We start from the raw sequence: 19,805 nt of genomic DNA, 5'->3' as shown, positions 1-19,805 counted from the left end.
ATGGTATTCTGGGCTTCTGGACCCAAAGGGGCGGGGCCTAACGAATTTAAACCCCCAATGCCATTTCAATGGGTTTAGGGGCTTCTAGGCAAAAGGGGCGTGGCCAAAAGTATCTCAACCCTCAGCCATGTCATGGTCTATACTCTAAATGGTATTCTGGACTTCTGGACCCAAAGGGGCGGGGCCTAACGAATTTAAACCCCCAATGCTATTTCAATGGGTTTAGGGGCTTCTAGGCAAAAGGGGCGTGGCCAAAAGTATCTCAACCCTCAGCCATGTCATGGTCTATACTCTGAATGGTATTATGGGCTTCTGGACCCAAAGGGGCGGGGCCTTACGAATTTAAACCCTTAATGCTTTTTCAATGGGTTTAGGGGCTTCTAGGCAAAAGGGGCGTGGCCAAAAGTATCTCAACCCTCAGCCATGTCATGGTCTATACTCTGAATGGTATTATGGGCTTCTTGACACAAAGGGGCGGGGCCTAACGAATTTAAACCCTTAATGCTATTTCAATAGGTTTGGGGGCTTCTAGGCAAAAGGGGCGTGGCAAAAAGTATTTCAACCCTCAGCCATGTCATGGTCTATACTCTGAATGGTATTCTGGGCTTCTGGACCCAAAGGGGTGGGGCCTAACGAATTTAAACCCCCAACGCTATTTCAAAGGGTTTAGGGGCTTCTAGGCAAAAGGGTCGTGGCCAAAAGTATCTCAACCCTAAGCCATGTCATGGTCTATACTCTGAATGGTATTATGGGCTTCTGGACCCAAAGGGGTGGGGCCTAACAAATTTAAACCCTTAATGTTATTTTAATGGGTTTAGGGGCTTCTAGGCAAAAGGGGCGTGGCCAAAAGTATCTCATCCCTCAGCCATGTCATGGTCTATACTCTGAATGGTATTCTGGGCTTCTGGACTTAAAGGGGCGGGGCCTAACGAATTTAAACCCTTAATGCTATTTCAATGAGTTTAGGGGCTTCTAGGCAAAAGGGGCGTGGCCAAAAGTATCTCAACCCTCAGCCATGTCATGGTCTATACTCTAAATGGTATTCTGGGCTTCTGGACCCAAAAAGGCGGGGCCTAACAAATTTAAACCCCCAATGCTAATTCAATGGGTTTAGGGGCTTCTAGGCAAAAGTGGCGTGGCCAAAAGTATATAAACCCTCAGCCATGCCATGGTCTATACTCTGAATGGTATTCTGGGCTTCTGGACCCAAAGGGGCGGGGCCTAACGAATTTAAACCCCCAATGCTTTTTCAATGGGTTTAGGGGCTTCTAGGCAAAAGGGGCATGGCCAAAAGTATCTCAACCCTCAGCCATGTCATGGTATATACTCTGAATGGTATTATGGGCTTCTGGACCCAAAGTGGCGGGGCCTAACGAATTTAAACCCCTAATGCTATTTCAATGGGTTTAGGGGCTTCTAGGCAAAAGGGGCGTGGCCAAAAGTATCTCAACCCTCAGCCATGTCATGGTCTATACTCTGAATGGTATTCTGGGCTTCTGGACCCAAAGGGGCGGGGCCTAACGAATTTAAACCCTTAATGCTATTTCAATGGGTTTAGGGGCTTCTAGGCAAAAGGGGCGTGGCCAAAAGTATCTCAACCCTCAGCCATGTCATGATCTATACTCTAAATTGTATTCTGGGCTTCTGGACCCAAAGGGGCGGGGCCTAACGAATTTAAACCCTTAATGATATTTGAATGGGTTTAGGGGCTTCTAGGCAAAAGGGGCGTGGCCAAAAGTATCTCAACCCTCAGCCATGTTATGGTCTATACTCTGAATGATATTATGGGCTTCTGGACCCAAAGGGGCGGGGCCTAACGAATTTAAACCCTTAATGCTATTTCAATGGGTTTAGGGGCTTCTAGGCAAAAGGGGCGTGGCCAAAAGTATCTCCGCCCTCAGCCATGTCATGGTCTATACTTTGAATGGTATTATGGGCTTCTGGACCCAAAGGGGCGGGGCCTAACGAATTTAAACCCTTAATGCTATTTCAATAAGTTTAGGGGCTTCTAGGCAAAAGGGGCGTGGCTAAAAGTATCTCAACCCTCAGGCATGTCATGGTCTATACTCTGAATGGTATTCTGGGCTTCTGGACCCAAAGGGGCGGGGCCTAACGAATTTAAACCCTTAATGCTATTTCAATGGGTTTAGGGGCTTCTAGGCAAAAGGGGCGTGGCCAAAAGTATCTCAACCCTCAGCCATGTCATGGTCTATACTCTGAATGGTATTCTGGGCTTCTGGACCCAAAGGGGCGGGGCCTAACGAATTTAAACCCCCAATGCTATTTCAATGGGTTTAGGGGCTTCTAGGCAAAAGGGGCGTGGCCAAAAGTATCTCAACCCTCAGCCATGCCATGGTCTATACTCTGAATGGTATTCTGGGCTTCCGGACCCAAAGGGGCGGGGCCTAACGAATTTAACCCCCAATGCTATTTCAATGGGTTTAGGGGCTTCTAGGCAAAACGGGCGTGGCCAAAAGTATCTCAACCCTCAGCCATGCCATGGTCTATACTCTGAATGGTATTCTGGGCTTCTGGACCCAAAGGGGTGGGGCCTAACGAATTTAAACCCCCAATGCTATTTCAATGGGTTTAGGGGCTTCTAGGCAAAAGGGGCGTGGCCAAAAGTATCTCAACCCTCAGCCATGTCATGGTCTATACTCTGAATGGTATTATGGGCTTCTGGACCCAAAGGGGCGGTGCCTAACGAATGTAAACCCTTAATGCTATTTCAATGGGTTTAGGGGCTTCTAGGCAAAAAGGGCATGGACAAAAGTATCTCAACCCTCAGCCATGTCATGGTCTATACTTTGAATGGTATTCTGGGCTTCTGGACACAAAGGGGCGGGGCCTAACGAATTTAAACCCTTAATGCTATTTCAATAGGTTTAGGGGCTTCTAGGCAAAAGGGGCGTGGCCAAAAGTATTTCAACCCTCAGCCATGTCATGGTCTATACTCTGAATGGTATTATGGGCTTCTGGACCCAAAGGGGCGGGGCCTAACGAATGTAAACCCTTAATGCTATTTCAATGGGTTTAGGGGCTTCTAGGCAAAAAGGGCATGGACAAAAGTATCTCAACCCTCAGCCATGTCATTGTCTATACTTTGAATGGTATTCTGGGCTTCTGGACACAAAGGGGCGGGGCCTAACGAATTTAAACCCTTAATGCTATTTCAATAGGTTTAGGGGCTTCTAGGCAAAAGGGGCGTGGCCAAAAGTATTTCAACCCTCAGCCATGTCATGGTCTATACTCTGAATGGTATTTTGGGCTTCTGGACCCAAAGGGGCGGGGCCTAACGAATTTAAACCCCCAATGCTATTTCAATGGGTTTAGGGGCTTCTAGGCAAAAGGGGCGTGGCCAAACGTATCTCAACCCTCAGCCATGTCATGGTCTATACTCTGAATGGTATTATGGGCTTCTGGACCCAAAGGGGCGGGGCCTAACGAATTTAAACCCCTAATGCTATTTCAATGGATTTAGGGGCTTCTAGGCAAAAAGGGGCGTGGCCAAAAGTATCTCAACCCTCAGCCATGTCATGGTCTATACTCTGAATGGTATTCTGGGCTTCTGGACCCAAAGGGGCGGGGCCTAACGAATTTAAACCCTTAATGCTATTTCAATGGGTTTAGGGGCTTCTAGGCAAAAGGGGCGTGGCCAAAAGTATCTCAACCCTCAGCCATGTCATGGTCTATACTTTGAATGGTATTCTGGGCTTCTGGACACAAAGGGGCGGGGCCTAACGAATTTAAACCCTTAATGCTATTTCAATAGGTTTAGGGGCTTCTGGGCAAAAGGGGCGTGGCCAAAAGTATTTCAACCCTCAGCCATGTCATGGTCTATACTCTGAATGGTATTCTGGGCTTCTGGACCCAAAGGGGCGGGGCCTAACGAATTTAAACCCCCAATGCTATTTCAATGGGTTTAGGGGCTTCTAGGCAAAAGGGGCGTGACCAAAAGTATCTCAACCCTCAGCCATGTCATGGTCTATACTTTGAATGGTATTCTGGGCTTCTGGACACAAAGGGGCGGGGCCTAACGAATTTAAACCCTTAATGCTATTTCAATAGGTTTAGGGGCTTCTAGGCAAAAGGGGCGTGGCCAAAAGTATTTCAACCCTCAGCCATGTCATGGTCTATACTCTGAATGGTATTCTGGGCTTCTGGACCCAAAGGGGCGGGGCCTAACGAATTTAAACCCCCAATGCTATTTCAATGGGTTTAGGGGCTTCTAGGCAAAAAGGGGCGTGGCCAAAAGTATCTCAACCCTCAGCCATGTCATGGTATATACTCTGAATGGTATTCTGGGCTTCTGGACCCAAAGGGGCGGGGCCTAACGAATTTAAACCCTTAATGCTATTTCAATGGGTTTAGGGGCTTCTAGGCAAAAGGGGCGTGGCCAAAAGTATTTCAACCCTCAGCCATGTCATGATCTATACTCTGAATTGTATTCTGGGCTTCTGGACCCAAAGGGGCGGGGCCTAACGAATTTAAACCCTTAATGATATTTGAATGGGTTTAGGGGCTTCTAGGCAAAAGGGGCGTGGCCAAAAGTATCTCAACCCTCAGCCATGTCATGGTCTATACTCTGAATGGTATTATGGGCTTCTGGACCCAAAGGGGCGGGGCCTAACGAATTTAAACCCTTAATGCTTTTTCAATGGGTTTAGGGGCTTCTAGGCAAAAGGGGCGTGGCCAAAAGTATCTCAACCCTCAGCCATGTCATGGTCTATACTCTGAATGGTATTATGGGCTTCTGGACACAAAGGGGCGGGACCTGACGAATTTAAACCCTTAATGCTATTTCAATGGGTTTAGGGGCTTCTAGGCAAAAGGGGCGTGGCCAAAAGTATCTCAACCCTCAGCCATGTCATGGTCTATACTTTGAATGGTATTATGGGCTTCTGGACCCAAAGGGGCGGGGCCTAACGAATTTAAACCCTTAATGCTATTTCAATGGGTTTAGGGGCTTCTAGGCAAAAGGGGCGTGGCCAAAAGTATCTCAACCCTCAGCCATGTCATGGTCTATACTTTGAATGGTATTCTGGGCTTCTGGACACAAAGGGGCGGGGCCTAACGAATTTAAACCCTTAATGCTATTTCAATAGTTTTAGGGGCTTCTAGGCAAAAGGGGCGTGGCCAAAAGTATTTCAACCCTCAGCCATGTCATGGTCTATACTCTGAATGGTATTCTGGGCTTCTGGACCCAAAGGGGCGGGGCCTAACGAATTTAAACGCTTAATGATATTTCAATGGGTTTAGGGGCTTCTAGGCAAAAGGGGCGTGGCCAAAAGTATCTCAACCCTCAGCCATGTCATGGTCTATACTCTGAATGGTATTCTGGGCTTCTGGACCCAAAGGGGCGGGGCCTAACGAATTTAAACCCCAAATGCTATTTCAATGGGTTTAGGGGCTTCTAGGCAAAAGGGGCGTATCCAAAAGTATCTCAACCCTCAGCCATGTCATGGTCTATACTCTGAATGGTATTATGGGCTTCTGGACCCAAAGGGGCGGGGCCTAACGAATTTAAACCATTAATGCTATTTCAATGGGTTTAGGGGCTTCTAGGCAAAATGGGCGTGGCCAAAAGTATCTCAACCCTCAGCCATGTCATGGTCTATACTCTGAATGGTATTATGGGCTTCGGGACCCAAAGGGGCGGGGCATAACAAATTTAACCCCTTAATGCTATTTCAATGGGTTTAGGGGCTTCTAGGCAAAAGGGGCGTGGCTAAAAGTATCTCAACCCTCAGCCATGTCATGGTCTATACTCTGAATGGTATTTTGGGCTTCTGGACCCAAAGGGGCGGGGCCTAACGAATGTAAACCCTTAATGCTATTTCAATGGGTTTAGGGGCTTCTAGGCAAAAAGGGCGTGGACAAAAGTATCTCAACCCTCAGCCATGTCATGGTCTATACTCTGAATGGTATTCTGGGCTTCTGGACTTAAAGGGGCGGGGCCTAACGAATTTAAACCCTTAATGCTATTTCAATGAGTTTAGGGGCTTCTAGGCAAAAGGGGCGTGGCCAAAAGTATCTCAACCCTCAGCAATGTCATGGTCTATACTCTGAATGGTATTATGGGCTTCTTGACCCAAAGGGGCGGGGCCTAACGAATTTAAACCCTTAATGCTATTTCAATGGGTTTAGGGGCTTCTAGGCAAAAGGGGCGTGGCCAAAAGTATCTCAACCCTCAGCCATGTCATGGTCTATACTTTTAATGGTATTCTGGGCTTCTGGACACAAAGGGGCGGGGCCTAACGAATTTAAACCCTTAATGCTATTTCAATAGGTTTAGGGGCTTCTAGGCAAAAGGGGCGTGGCCAAAAGTATTTCAACCCTCAGCCATGTCATGGTCTATACTCTGAATGGTATTCTGGGCTTCTGGACCCAAAGGGGCGGGGCCTAACGAATTTAAACCCCAAATGCTATTTCAATGGGTTTAGGGGCTTCTAGGCAAAAGGGGCGTATCCAAAAGTATCTCAACCCTCAGCCATGTCATGGTCTATACTCTGAATGGTATTATGGGCTTCTGGACCCAAAGTGGCGGGGCCTAACGAATTTAAACCATTAATGCTATTTCAATGGGTTTAGGGGCTTCTAGGCAAAATGGGCGTGGCCAAAAGTATCTCAACCCTCAGCCATGTCATGGTCTATACTCTGAATGGTATTATGGGCTTCGGGACCCAAAGGGGCGGGGCATAACAAATTTAACCCCTTAATGCTATTTCAATGGGTTTAGGGGCTTCTAGGCAAAAGGGGCGTGGCTAAAAGTATCTCAACCCTCAGCCATGTCATGGTCTATACTCTGAATGGTATTTTGGGCTTCTGGACCCAAAGGGGCGGGGCCTAACGAATGTAAACCCTTAATGCTATTTCAATGGGTTTAGGGGCTTCTAGGCAAAAAGGGCGTGGACAAAAGTATCTCAACCCTCAGCCATGTCATGGTCTATACTCTGAATGGTATTCTGGGCTTCTGGACTTAAAGGGGCGGGGCCTAACGAATTTAAACCCTTAATGCTATTTCAATGAGTTTAGGGGCTTCTAGGCAAAAGGGGCGTGGCCAAAAGTATCTCAACCCTCAGCAATGTCATGGTCTATACTCTGAATGGTATTATGGGCTTCTTGACCCAAAGGGGCGGGGCCTAACGAATTTAAACCCTTAATGCTATTTCAATGGGTTTAGGGGCTTCTAGGCAAAAGGGGCGTGGCCAAAAGTATCTCAACCCTCAGCCATGTCATGGTCTATACTTTTAATGGTATTCTGGGCTTCTGGACACAAAGGGGCGTGGCCTAACGAATTTAAACCCTTAATGCTATTTCAATAGGTTTAGGGGCTTCTAGGCAAAAGGGGGGTGGCCAAAAGTATTTCAACCCTCAGCCATGTCATGGTCTATACTCTGAATGGTATTCTGGGCTTCTGGACCCAAAGGGGCGGGGCCTAACGAATTTAAACCCTTAATGATATTTCAATGGGTTTAGGGGCTTCTAGGCAAAAGGGGCGTGGCCAAAAGTATCTCAACCCTCAGCCATGTCATGGTCTATACTCTGAATGGTATTCTGGGCTTCTGGACCCAAAGGGGCGGGGCCTAACGAATTTAAACCCCCAATGCTATTTCAATGGGTTTAGGGGCTTCTAGGCAAAAGGGGCGTGGCCAAAAGTATCTCAACCCTCAGCCATGTCATGGTCTATACTCTGAATGGTATTATGGGTTTCTGGACCCAAAGGGGTGGGGCCTAACGAATTTAAACCCTTAATGCTATTTCAATGGGTTTAGGGGCTTCTAGGCAAAAGGGGCGTGGCCAAAAGTATCATAACCCTCATCCATGTCATGGTCTATACTCTGAATGGTATTATGGGCTTCTGGACCCAAAGGGGTGGGGCCTAACGAATTTAAACCCCCAATGCTATTTCAATGTGTTTAGGGGCTTCTAGGCAAAAGGGGCGTGGCTAAAAGTATCTCAACCCTCAGCCATGTCATGGTCTATACTCTGAATGGTATTATGGGCTTCGGGACCCAAAGGGGCGGGGCATAACAAATTTAACCCCTTAATGCTATTTCAATGGGTTTAGGGGCTTCTAGGCAAAAGGGGCGTGGCTAAAAGTATCTCAACCCTCAGCCATGTCATGGTCTATACTCTGAATGGTATTTTGGGCTTCTGGACCCAAAGGGGCGGGGCCTAACGAATGTAAACCCTTAATGCTATTTCAATGGGTTTAGGGGCTTCTAGGCAAAAAGGGCGTGGACAAAAGTATCTCAACCCTCAGCCATGTCATGGTCTATACTCTGAATGGTATTCTGGGCTTCTGGACTTAAAGGGGCGGGGCCTAACGAATTTAAACCCTTAATGCTATTTCAATGAGTTTAGGGGCTTCTAGGCAAAAGGGGCGTGGCCAAAAGTATCTCAACCCTCAGCAATGTCATGGTCTATACTCTGAATGGTATTATGGGCTTCTTGACCAAGGGGCGGGGCCTAACGAATTTAAACCCTTAATGCTATTTCAATGGGTTTAGGGGCTTCTAGGCAAAAGGGGCGTGGCCAAAAGTATCTCAACCCTCAGCCATGTCATGGTCTATACTTTGAATGGTATTCTGGGCTTCTGGACACAAAGGGGCGGGGCCTAACGAATTTAAACCCTTAATGCTATTTCAATAGGTTTAGGGGCTTCTAGGCAAAAGGGGCGTGGCCAAAAGTATTTCAACCCTCAGCCATGTCATGGTCTATACTCTGAATGGTATTCTGGGCTTCTGGACCCAAAGGGGCGGGGCCTAACGAATTTAAACCCTTAATGATATTTCAATGGGTTTAGGGGCTTCTAGGCAAAAGGGGCGTGGCCAAAAGTATCTCAACCCTCAGCCATGTCATGGTCTATACTCTGAATGGTATTCTGGGCTTCTGGACCCAAAGGGGCGGGGCCTAACGAATTTAAAAACCCAATGCTATTTCAATGGGTTTAGGGGCTTCTAGGCAAAAGGGGCGTGGCCAAAAGTATCTCAACCCTCAGCCATGTCATGGTCTATACTCTGAATGGTATTATGGGTTTCTGGACCCAAAGGGGTGGGGCCTAACGAATGTAAACCCTTAATGCTATTTCAATGGGTTTAGGGGCTTCTAGGCAAAAGGGGCGTGGCCAAAAGTATCATAACCCTCATCCATGTCATGGTCTATACTCTGAATGGTATTATGGGCTTCTGGACCCAAAGGGGTGGGGCCTAACGAATTTAAACCCTTAATGCTATTTCAATAGGTTTAGGGGCTTCTAGGCAAAAGGGGCGTGGCCAAAAGTATTTCAACCCTCAGCCATGTCATGGTCTATACTCTGAATGGTATTCTGGGCTTCTGGACCCAAAGGGGCGGGGCCTAACGAATTTAAACCCTTAATGATATTTCAATGGGTTTAGGGGCTTCTAGGCAAAAGGGGCGTGGCCAAAAGTATCTCAACCCTCAGCCATGTCATGGTCTATACTCTGAATGGTATTATGGGCTTCTGGACACAAAGGGGCGGGGCCTAACGAATTTAAACCCTTAATGCTATTTCAATGGGTTTAGGGGCTTCTAGGCAAAAGGGGCGTGGCCAAAAGTATATCAACCCTCAGTCATGTCATGTTCTATACTCTGAATGGTATTCTGGGCTTCTGGACTTAAAGGGGCGGGGCCTAACGAATTTAAACCCTTAATGATATTTCAATGAGTTTAGGGGCTTCTAGGCAAAAGGGGCATGGCCAAAAGTATCTCAACCCTCAGCCATGTCATGGTCTATACTCTGAATGGTATTATGGGCTTCTGGACACAAAGGGGCGGGGCCTAACGAATTTAAACCCTTAATGCTATTTCAATGGGTTTAGGGGCTTCTAGGCAAAAGGGGCGTGGCCAAAAGTATCTCAACCCTCAGCCATGTCATGGTCTATACTTTGAATGGTATTCTGGGCTTCTGGACACAAATGGGCGGGGCCTAACGAATTTAAACCCTTAATGCTATTTCAATAGGTTTAGGGGCTTCTAGGCAAAAGGGGCGTGGCCAAAAGTATTTCAACCCTCAGCCATGTCATGGTCTATACTCTGAATGGTATTCTGGGCTTCTGGACCCAAAGGGGCGTGGCCTAACGAATTTAAACCCTTAATGATATTTCAATGGGTTTAGGGGCTTCTAGGCAAAAGGGGCGTGGCCAAAAGTATATCAACCCTCAGCCATGTCATGGTCTATACTCTGAATGGTATTCTGGGCTTCTGGACCCAAAGGGGCGGGGCCTAACGAATTTAAACCCCCAATGCTATTTCAATGGGTTTAGGGGCTTCTAGGCAAAAGGGGCGTGGCCAAAAGTATCTCAACCCTCAGCCATGTCATGGTCTATACTCTGAATGGTATTATGGGTTTCTGGACCCAAAGGGGTGGGGCCTAACGAATTTAAACCCTTAATGCTTTTTCAATGGGTTTAGGGGCTTCTAGGCAAAAGGGGCGTGGCCAAAAGTATCATAACCCTTATCCATGTCATGGTCTATACTCTGAATGGTATTATGGGCTTCTGGACCCAAAGGGGTGGGGCCTAACGAATTTAAACCCTTAATGCTATTTCAATAGGTTTAGGGGCTTCTAGGCAAAAGGGGCGTGGCCAAAAGTATTTCAACCCTCAGCCATGTCATGGTCTATACTCTGAATGGTATTCTGGGCTTCTGGACCCAAAGGGGCGGGGCCTAACGAATTTAAACCCTTAATGATATTTCAAAGGGTTTAGGGGCTTCTAGGCAAAAGGGGCGTGGCCAAAAGTATCTCAACACTCAGCCATGTCATGGTCTATACTCTGAATGGTATTATGGGCTTCTGGACACAAAGGGGCGGGGCCTAACGAATTTAAACCCTTAATGCTATTTCAATGGGTTTAGGGGCTTCTAGGCAAAAGGGGCGTGGCCAAAAGTATATCAACCCTCAGTCATGTCATGTTCTATACTCTGAATGGTATTCTGGGCTTCTGGACTTAAAGGGGCGGGGCCTAACGAATTTAAACCCTTAATGATATTTCAATGAGTTTAGGGGCTTCTAGGCAAAAGGGGCATGGCCAAAAGTATCTCAACCCTCAGCCATGTCATGGTCTATACTCTGAATGGTATTATGGGCTTCTGGACACAAAGGGGCGGGGCCTAACGAATTTAAACCCTTAATGCTATTTCAATGGGTTTAGGGGCTTCTAGGCAAAAGGGGCGTGGCCAAAAGTATCTCAACCCTCAGCCATGTCATGGTCTATACTTTGAATGGTATTATGGGCTTCTGGACCCAAAGGGGCGGGGCCTAACGAATTTAAACCCTTAATGCTATTTCAATGGGTTTAGGGGCTTCTAGGCAAAAGGGGCGTGGCCAAAAGTATCTCAACCCTCAGCCATGTCATGGTCTATACTCTGAATGGTATTATGGGCTTCTGGACCCAAAGGGGCGGGGCCTAACGAATTTAAACCCTTAATGCTATTTCAATGGGTTTAGGGGCTTCTAGGCAAAATGGGCGTGGCCAAAAGTATCTCAACCCTCAGCCATGTCATGGTCTATACTCTGAATGGTATTATGGGCTTCGGGACCCAAAGGGGCGGGGCATAACGAATTTAACCCCTTAATGCTATTTCAATGGGTTTAGGGGCTTCTAGGCAAAAGGGGCGTGGCTAAAAGTATCTCAACCCTCAGCCATGTCATGGTCTATACTCTGAATGGTATTTTGGGCTTCTGGACCCAAAGGGGCGGGGCCTAACGAATTTAAACCCTTAATGCTATTTCAATGGGTTTAGGGGCTTCTAGGCAAAAGGGGCGTGGTCAAAAGTATTTTAACCCTCATCCATGTCATGATCTATACTCTGAATGGTATTCTGGGCTTCTGGAACCAAAGGGGCGGGGCCTAACGAATTTAAACCCCCAATGCTATTTCAATGGGTTTAGGTGTATCTAGGCAAAAGGGGCTTGACCAAAAGTATCTCAACCCTCAGCCATGTCATGATCTATACTCTGAATGGTATTCTGGGCTTCTGGACCCAAAGGGGCGGGGCCTAACGAATTTAAACCCCCAATGCCATTTCAATGGGTTTAGGGGCTTCTAGGCAAAAGGGGCGTGGCCAAAAGTATCTCAACCCTCAGCCATGTCATGGTCTATACTCTAAATGGTATTCTGGACTTCTGGACCCAAAGGGGCGGGGCCTAACGAATTTAAACCCCCAATGCTATTTCAATGGGTTTAGGGGCTTCTAGGCAAAAGGGGCGTGGCCAAAAGTATCTCAACCCTCAGCCATGTCATGGTCTATACTCTGAATGGTATTATGGGCTTCTGGACCCAAAGGGGCGGGGCCTTACGAATTTAAACCCTTAATGCTTTTTCAATGGGTTTAGGGGCTTCTAGGCAAAAGGGGCGTGGCCAAAAGTATCTCAACCCTCAGCCATGTCATGGTCTATACTCTGAATGGTATTATGGGCTTCTTGACACAAAGGGGCGGGGCCTAACGAATTTAAACCCTTAATGCTATTTCAATAGGTTTGGGGGCTTCTAGGCAAAAGGGGCGTGGCAAAAAGTATTTCAACCCTCAGCCATGTCATGGTCTATACTCTGAATGGTATTCTGGGCTTCTGGACCCAAAGGGGTGGGGCCTAACGAATTTAAACCCCCAACGCTATTTCAAAGGGTTTAGGGGCTTCTAGGCAAAAGGGTCGTGGCCAAAAGTATCTCAACCCTAAGCCATGTCATGGTCTATACTCTGAATGGTATTATGGGCTTCTGGACCCAAAGGGGTGGGGCCTAACAAATTTAAACCCTTAATGTTATTTTAATGGGTTTAGGGGCTTCTAGGCAAAAGGGGCGTGGCCAAAAGTATCTCATCCCTCAGCCATGTCATGGTCTATACTCTGAATGGTATTCTGGGCTTCTGGACTTAAAGGGGCGGGGCCTAACGAATTTAAACCCTTAATGCTATTTCAATGAGTTTAGGGGCTTCTAGGCAAAAGGGGCGTGGCCAAAAGTATCTCAACCCTCAGCCATGTCATGGTCTATACTCTAAATGGTATTCTGGGCTTCTGGACCCAAAAAGGCGGGGCCTAACAAATTTAAACCCCCAATGCTAATTCAATGGGTTTAGGGGCTTCTAGGCAAAAGTGGCGTGGCCAAAAGTATATAAACCCTCAGCCATGCCATGGTCTATACTCTGAATGGTATTCTGGGCTTCTGGACCCAAAGGGGCGGGGCCTAACGAATTTAAACCCCCAATGCTTTTTCAATGGGTTTAGGGGCTTCTAGGCAAAAGGGGCATGGCCAAAAGTATCTCAACCCTCAGCCATGTCATGGTATATACTCTGAATGGTATTATGGGCTTCTGGACCCAAAGTGGCGGGGCCTAACGAATTTAAACCCCTAATGCTATTTCAATGGGTTTAGGGGCTTCTAGGCAAAAGGGGCGTGGCCAAAAGTATCTCAACCCTCAGCCATGTCATGGTCTATACTCTGAATGGTATTCTGGGCTTCTGGACCCAAAGGGGCGGGGCCTAACGAATTTAAACCCTTAATGCTATTTCAATGGGTTTAGGGGCTTCTAGGCAAAAGGGGCGTGGCCAAAAGTATCTCAACCCTCAGCCATGTCATGATCTATACTCTAAATTGTATTCTGGGCTTCTGGACCCAAAGGGGCGGGGCCTAACGAATTTAAACCCTTAATGATATTTGAATGGGTTTAGGGGCTTCTAGGCAAAAGGGGCGTGGCCAAAAGTATCTCAACCCTCAGCCATGTTATGGTCTATACTCTGAATGATATTATGGGCTTCTGGACCCAAAGGGGCGGGGCCTAACGAATTTAAACCCTTAATGCTATTTCAATGGGTTTAGGGGCTTCTAGGCAAAAGGGGCGTGGCCAAAAGTATCTCCGCCCTCAGCCATGTCATGGTCTATACTTTGAATGGTATTATGGGCTTCTGGACCCAAAGGGGCGGGGCCTAACGAATTTAAACCCTTAATGCTATTTCAATAAGTTTAGGGGCTTCTAGGCAAAAGGGGCGTGGCTAAAAGTATCTCAACCCTCAGGCATGTCATGGTCTATACTCTGAATGGTATTCTGGGCTTCTGGACCCAAAGGGGCGGGGCCTAACGAATTTAAACCCTTAATGCTATTTCAATGGGTTTAGGGGCTTCTAGGCAAAAGGGGCGTAGCCAAAAATATCTCTACCCTCAGCCATGTCAAGGTCTATACTCTGAATGGTATTCTGGGCTTCTGGACCCAAAGGGGCGGGGCCTAACGAATTTAAACCCCCAATGATAATTCAATGGGTTTAGGGGCTTCTAGGCAAAAGGGGCGTGGCGAAAAGTATCTCAACCCTCAGCCATGTCATGGTCTATACTCTGAATTGTATTCTGGGCTTCTGGACCCAAAGGGGCGGGGCCTAACGAATTTAAACCCTTAAAGCTATTTCAATGGGTTTAGGGGCTTCTAGGCAAAAGGGGCGTGGCCAAAAGTATCTCAACCCTCAGCCATGTCATGGTCTATACTCTGAATGGTATTCTGGGCTTCTGGACCCAAAGGGGCGGGGCCTAACGAATTTAAACCCCCAATGCTATTTCAATGGGTTTTGGGGCTTCTAGGCAAAAGGGGCGTGGCCAAAAGTATCTCAACCCTCAGCCATGCCATGGTCTATACTCTGAATGGTATTCTGGGCTTCCGGACCCAAAGGGGCGGGGCCTAACGAATTTATCCCCCAATGCTATTTCAATGGGTTTAGGGGCTTCTAGGCAAAAGGGGCGTGGCCAAAAGTATCTCAACCCTCAGCCATGCCATGGTCTATACTCTGAATGGTATTCTGGGCTTCTGGACCCAAAGGGGTGGGGCCTAACGAATTTAAACCCCCAATGCTATTTCAATGGGTTTAGGGGCTTCTAGGCAAAAGGGGCGTGGCCAAAAGTATCTCAACCCTCAGCCATGTCATGGTCTATACTCTGAATGGTATTATGGGCTTCTGGACCCAAAGGGGCGGGGCCTAACGAATGTAAACCCTTAATGCTATTTCAATGGGTTTAGGGGCTTCTAGGCAAAAAGGGCGTGGACAAAAGTATCTCAACCCTCAGCCATGTCATGGTCTATACTCTGAATGGTATTCTGGGCTTCTGGACTTAAAGGGGCGGGGCCTAACGAATTTAAACCCTTAATGCTATTTCAATGAGTTTAGGTGCTTCTAGGCAAAAGGGGCGTGGCCAAAAGTATCTCAACCCTCAGCAATGTCATGGTCTATACTCTGAATGGTATTATGGGCTTCTTGACCCAAAGGGGCGGGGCCTAACGAATTTAAACCCTTAATGCTATTTCAATAGGTTTAGGGGCTTCTAGGCAAAAGGGGCGTGGCCAAAAGTATCTCAACCCTCAGCCATGTCATGGTCTATACTTTGAATGGTATTCTGGGCTTCTGGACACAAAGGGGCGGGGCCTAACGAATTTAAACCCCCAACGCTATTTCAAAGGGTTTAGGGGCTTCTAGGCAAAAGGGGCGTGGCCAAAAGTATTTTAACCCTCATCCATGTCATGATCTATACTCTGAATGGTATTCTGGGCTTCTGGAACCAAAGGGGCGGGGCCTAACGAATTTAAACCCCCAATGCTATTTCAATGGGTTTAGGTGTATCTAGGCAAAAGGGGCTTGACCAAAAGTATCTCAACCCTCAGCCATGTCATGATCTATACTCTGAATGGTATTCTGGGCTTCTGGACCCAAAGGGGCGGGGCCTAACGAATTTAAACCCCCAATGCCATTTCAATGGGTTTAGGGGCTTCTAGGCAAAAGGGGCGTGGCCAAAAGTATCTCAACCCTCAGCCATGTCATGGTCTATACTCTAAATGGTATTCTGGACTTCTGGACCCAAAGGGGCGGGGCCTAACGAATTTAAACCCCCAATGCTATTTCAATGGGTTTAGGGGCTTCTAGGCAAAAGGGGCGTGGCCAAAAGTATCTCAACCCTCAGCCATGTCATGGTCTATACTCTGAATGGTATTATGGGCTTCTGGACCCAAAGGGGCGGGGCCTTACGAATTTAAACCCTTAATGCTTTTTCAATGGGTTTAGGGGCTTCTAGGCAAAAGGGGCGTGGCCAAAAGTATCTCAACCCTCATCCATGTCATGGTCTATACTCTGAATGGTATTCTGGGCTTCTGGACACAAAGGGGCGGGGCCTAACGAATTTAAACCCTTAATGCTATTTCAATAGGTTTGGGGGCTTCTAGGCAAAAGGGGCGTGGTAAAAAGTATTTCAACCCTCAGCCATGTCATGGTCTATACTCTGAATGGTATTCTGGGCTTCTGGACCCAAAGGGGTGGGGCCTAACGAATTTAAACCCCCAACGCTATTTCAAAGGGTTTAGGGGCTTCTAGGCAAAAGGGTCGTGGCCAAAAGTATCTCAACCCTAAGCCATGTCATGGTCTATACTCTGAATGGTATTATGGGCTTCTGGACCCAAAGGGGTGGGGCCTAACAAATTTAAACCCTTAATGTTATTTTAATGGGTTTAGGGGCTTCTAGGCAAAAGGGGCGTGGCCAAAAGTATCTCATCCCTCAGCCATGTCATGGTCTATACTCTGAATGGTATTCTGGGCTTCTGGACTTAAAGGGGCGGGGCCTAACGAATTTAAACCCTTAATGCTATTTCAATGAGTTTAGGGGCTTCTAGGCAAAAGGGGCGTGGCCAAAAGTATCTCAACCCTCAGCCATGTCATGGTCTATACTCTAAATGGTATTCTGGGCTTCTGGACCCAAAGGGGCGGGGCCTAACGAATTTAAACCCCCAATGCTAATTCAATGGGTTTAGGGGCTTCTAGGCAAAAGTGGCGTGGCCAAAAGTATATCAACCCTCAGCCATGCCATGGTCTATACTCTGAATGGTATTCTGGGCTTCTGGACCCAAAGGGGCGGGGCCTAACGAATTTAAACCCCCAATGCTTTTTCAATGGGTTTAGGGGCTTCTAGGCAAAAGGGGCGTGGCCAAAAGTATCTCAACCCTCAGCCATGTCATGGTATATACTCTGAATGGTATTATGGGCTTCTGGACCCAAAGGGGCGGGGCCTAACGAATTTAAACCCCTAATGCTATTTCAATGGGTTTAGGGGCTTCTAGGCAAAAGGGGCGTGGCCAAAAGTATCTCAACCCTCAGCCATGTCATGGTCTATACTCTGAATGGTATTCTGGGCTTCTGGACCCAAAGGGGCGGGGCCTAACGAATTTAAACCCTTAATGCTATTTCAATGGGTTTAGGGGCTTCTAGGCAAAAGGGGCGTGGCCAAAAGTATCTCAACCCTCAGCCATGTCATGATCTATACTCTGAATTGTATTCTGGGCTTCTGGACCCAAAGGGGCGGGGCCTAACGAATTTAAACCCTTAATGATATTTGAATGGGTTTAGGGGCTTCTAGGCAAAAGGGGCGTGGCCAAAAGTATCTCAACCCTCAGCCATGTTATGGTCTATACTCTGAATGGTATTATGGGCTTCTGGACCCAAAGGGGCGGGGCCTAACGAATTTAAACCCTTAATGCTATTTCAATGGGTTTAGGGCTTCTAGGCAAAAGGGGTGTGGCCAAAAGTATCTCCGCCCTCAGCCATGTCATGGTCTATACTTTGAATGGTATTATGGGCTTCTGGACCCAAAGGGGCGGGGCCTAACGAATTTAAACCCTTAATGCTATTTCAATAAGTTTAGGGGCTTCTAGGCAAAAGGGGCGTGGCTAAAAGTATCTCAACCCTCAGGCATGTCATGGTCTATACTCTGAATGGTATTCTGGGCTTCTGGACCCAAAGGGGCGGGGCCTAACGAATTTAAACCCTTAATGCTATTTCAATGGGTTTAGGGGCTTCTAGTCAAAAGGGGCGTAGCCAAAAATATCTCTACCCTCAGCCATGTCAAGGTCTATACTCTGAATGGTATTCTGGGCTTCTGGACCCAAAGGGGCGGGGCCTAACGAATTTAAACCCCCAATGATAATTCAATGGGTTTAGGGGCTTCTAGGCAAAAGGGGCGTGTCGAAAAGTATCTCAACCCTCAGCCATGTCATGGTCTATACTCTGAATTGTATTCTGGGCTTCTGGACCCAAAGGGGCGGGGCCTAACGAATTTAAACCCTTAATGCTATTTCAATGGGTTTAGGGGCTTCTAGGCAAAAGGGGCGTGGCCAAAAGTATCTCAACCCTCAGCCATGTCATGGTCTATACTCTGAATGGTATTCTGGGCTTCTGGACCCAAAGGGGCGGGGCCTAACGAATTTAAACCCCCAATGCTATTTCAATGGGTTTAGGGGCTTCTAGGCAAAAGGGGCGTGGCCAAAAGTATCTCAACCCTCAGCCATGCCATGGTCTATACTCTGAATGGTATTCTGGGCTTCCGGACCCAAAGGGGCGGGGCCTAACGAATTTATCCCCCAATGCTATTTCAATGGGTTTAGGGGCTTCTAGGCAAAAGGGGCGTGGCCAAAAGTATCTCAACCCTCAGCCATGCCATGGTCTATACTCTGAATGGTATTCTGGGCTTCTGGACCCAAAGGGGTGGGGCCTAACGAATTTAAACCCCCAATGCTATTTCAATGGGTTTAGGGGCTTCTAGGCAAAAGGGGCGTGGCCAAAAGTATCTCAACCCTCAGCCATGTCATGGTCTATACTCTGAATGGTATTATGGGCTTCTGGACCCAAAGGGGCGGGGCCTAACGAATGTAAACCCTTAATGCTATTTCAATGGGTTTAGGGGCTTCTAGGCAAAAAGGGCGTGGACAAAAGTATCTCAACCCTCAGCCATGTCATGGTCTATACTCTGAATGGTATTCTGGGCTTCTGGACTTAAAGGGGCGGGGCCTAACGAATTTAAACCCTTAATGCTATTTCAATGAGTTTAGGTGCTTCTAGGCAAAAGGGGCGTGGCCAAAAGTATATCAACCCTCAGCAATGTCATGGTCTATACTCTGAATGGTATTATGGGCTTCTTGACCCAAAGGGGCGGGGCCTAACGAATTTAAACCCTTAATGCTATTTCAATAGGTTTAGGGGCTTCTAGGCAAAAGGGGCGTGGCCAAAAGTATCTCAACCCTCAGCCATGTCATGGTCTATACTTTGAATGGTATTCTGGGCTTCTGGACACAAAGGGGCGGGGCCTAACGAATTTAAACTCTTAATGCTATTTCAATAGGTTTAGGGGCTTCTAGGCAAAAGGGGCGTGGCCAAAAGTATTTCAACCCTCAGCCATGTCATGGTCTATACTCTGAATGGTATTCTGGGCTTCTGGACCCAAAGGGGCGGGGCCTAACGAATTTAAACCCTTAATGATATTTCAATGGGTTTAGGGGCTTCTAGGCAAAAGGGGCGTGGCCAAAAGTATCTCAACCATCAGCCATGTCATGGTCTATACTCTGAATGGTATTCTGGGCTTCTGGACCCAAAGGGGTGGGGCCTAACGAATTTAAACCCCCAATGCTATTTCAATGGGTTTAGGGGCTTCTAGGCAAAAGGGGCGTGGCCAAAAGTATCTCAACCCTCAGCCATGTCATGGTCTATACTCTGAATGGTATTATGGGCTTCTGGACCCAAAGGGGCGGGGCCTAACGAATTTAAACCCTTAATGCTATTTCAATGGGTTTAGGGGCTTCTAGGCAAAATTGGCGTGGCCAAAAGTATCTCAACCCTCAGCCATGTCATGGTCTATACTCTGATTGGTATTATGGGCTTCGGGACCCAAAGGGGCGGGGCATAACGAATTTAACCCCTTAATGCTATTTCAATGGGTTTAGGGGCTTCTAGGCAAAAGGGGCGTGGCTAAAAGTATCTCAACCCTCAG

This window comes from Crinia signifera, chromosome 4 (genome assembly GCF_055691185.1).
Source record: "Crinia signifera chromosome 4, ASM5569118v1, whole genome shotgun sequence".
In the NCBI taxonomy this organism is placed as follows: domain Eukaryota; kingdom Metazoa; phylum Chordata; class Amphibia; order Anura; family Myobatrachidae; genus Crinia; species Crinia signifera.
This window is presented reverse-complemented; position numbering follows the sequence as displayed.